Raw genomic sequence first — 1,779 nt, forward strand, 5'->3', positions numbered from 1 at the left:
CGTTGCACTCCTGGCTAACGCACCCCTTCCAACCGCACCAGGCTCTTGGCACTGTGCCAGTTTATGCGACGCATGACTTCTTGTCAGCTCGCCGTCTACTGCCACAGGCTCTCGGCTCTGTGCAGTACATTCGGACGCATGACTACTTGTCATGGTCCTATTCACTACCTCAGTCTCCACGAGCTGGGTAGGAATTGGTGACGTTTGACATCCCGTCAACGCACCCTCAACTGTGTTTGACACGACGTCAGTTGCATATGCCGCTCGCAGGAGCACATCTTTTCCGGTCTTCTGCGTAGAGTTCGCAACTGTGCGGTACGCCAGTCTATCCATGGTTGGTGTTTTGTCAACTATGGCGTGCCTTGAATGAGGTCATACGGACTCTCCATATCTAGCACTGTAAACTTCTCTTTACAAGAGAAGTCACTAGAGCTGAAGGCAAGTTCTACTTGAACTCCCTCAGACTTAAATAGCGTACCGTTTGCTAAACGAACGGTTGCCTCTTCTCGCTTGCCATCCTGGCAAAGCGAGCACAGCGAGGAAGCGGCCAAACCTGCTTCTCTTGCATGGAGTGAGGTAGTTGTGGTGGGCGCGCAAGCGTCCTCACCCAACACACTAAGTACTCTGGTTAAGTGTTGTCACGGGAGCGGTTATCCGTCTCCTCGTGCGCACTTACCAAGTAGGAAGAATTTTTCAGACTGATTTATAATTAATAGAATTAAATACAACTACCTTTTTTTACCAATTAAAATGATATCTCTATAGATATCATTTAATATGTATTGCGAGCGTATCTTTCTAGATACCTCGCGCAACGGATAACGCTAGCCGCCATCACGGATGACGCTGGGCGTGCATCACATTCACAAGGGTTGGTCAAAAATGTGCACCACACCCTAGTGCTGGTCTATTACTATTATTTAGTAATTGACCATCCCTTTAAGCACACCAAGTGTACATAACGTGGACTGTGTAACATTAGGGCAACTTAAGCCCGTCACATTTATGCTGTCGTATTCCGCTGTTGACATAGTGCGGCGGTGGTGGCGGTAGTGCGGTAGTGATGCCGCTAAAAGAGTTTGTGGCGTAGTTTTAATTAGAGAGTTGAACCAATGAGTCAGTGAAGCAAACTGCTTGCCGACAGAAGAGGTTATTCTGCAACTTACCTGACCGCACCATGATGCTTTCAGTAGGCGAACGTACCTGATGGGACTTGCTAAAATGACGAATTATGGCGAATAAAAGTTTTGCTGACTGCGCATGACGATTTTCAAGCTTTGTCAAGTTTGCGACTTCTTGAAGACCGATGTATTCTGAAAGTCATTGTGTACAAATACAAGGATTAAGTTGAAAACGCAGCGAAAACATCGAGACAAGTTAACCTTTTTTATAATTTCTGGTAGCTTTTAAGGAATTAACCAACCTAAAGACACGAATCCGCGTCTCTATATGCCACGTTTTCCTCCAAAAATAAAAAGAATTAGGCGAACGCCACTTGATGCTATTGTTCATGAGGCTTCAGCGCGTTTTTCCCGCCGAAAAGCCTCAAAAGGCAGATTAAACCTATCGAGGCACTTAAGACAGGTCCTCCTTTTTCGCAATAATTTGCTCAGTCCCGCAAGCTTTCAAGACAGTAACAACCAGCTGCTTTCCCGCGTCAAAGTCCGCGCGAATCTCGTCACCAAAGGTTTCAGGGAAAGTGGGAAGCTTAATATCCTCACGGGTGTCACCAGTGTCGGCCATGAGCGAACAGAAATCGTCGTCAGTAATGTCAAGAAG

This window comes from Bremia lactucae, assembly GCF_004359215.1.
Source record: "Bremia lactucae strain SF5 chromosome Unknown BlacSF5_NotPlaced_200_SHOA01000120.1_2678225bp, whole genome shotgun sequence".
NCBI lineage: Eukaryota > Oomycota > Peronosporomycetes > Peronosporales > Peronosporaceae > Bremia > Bremia lactucae.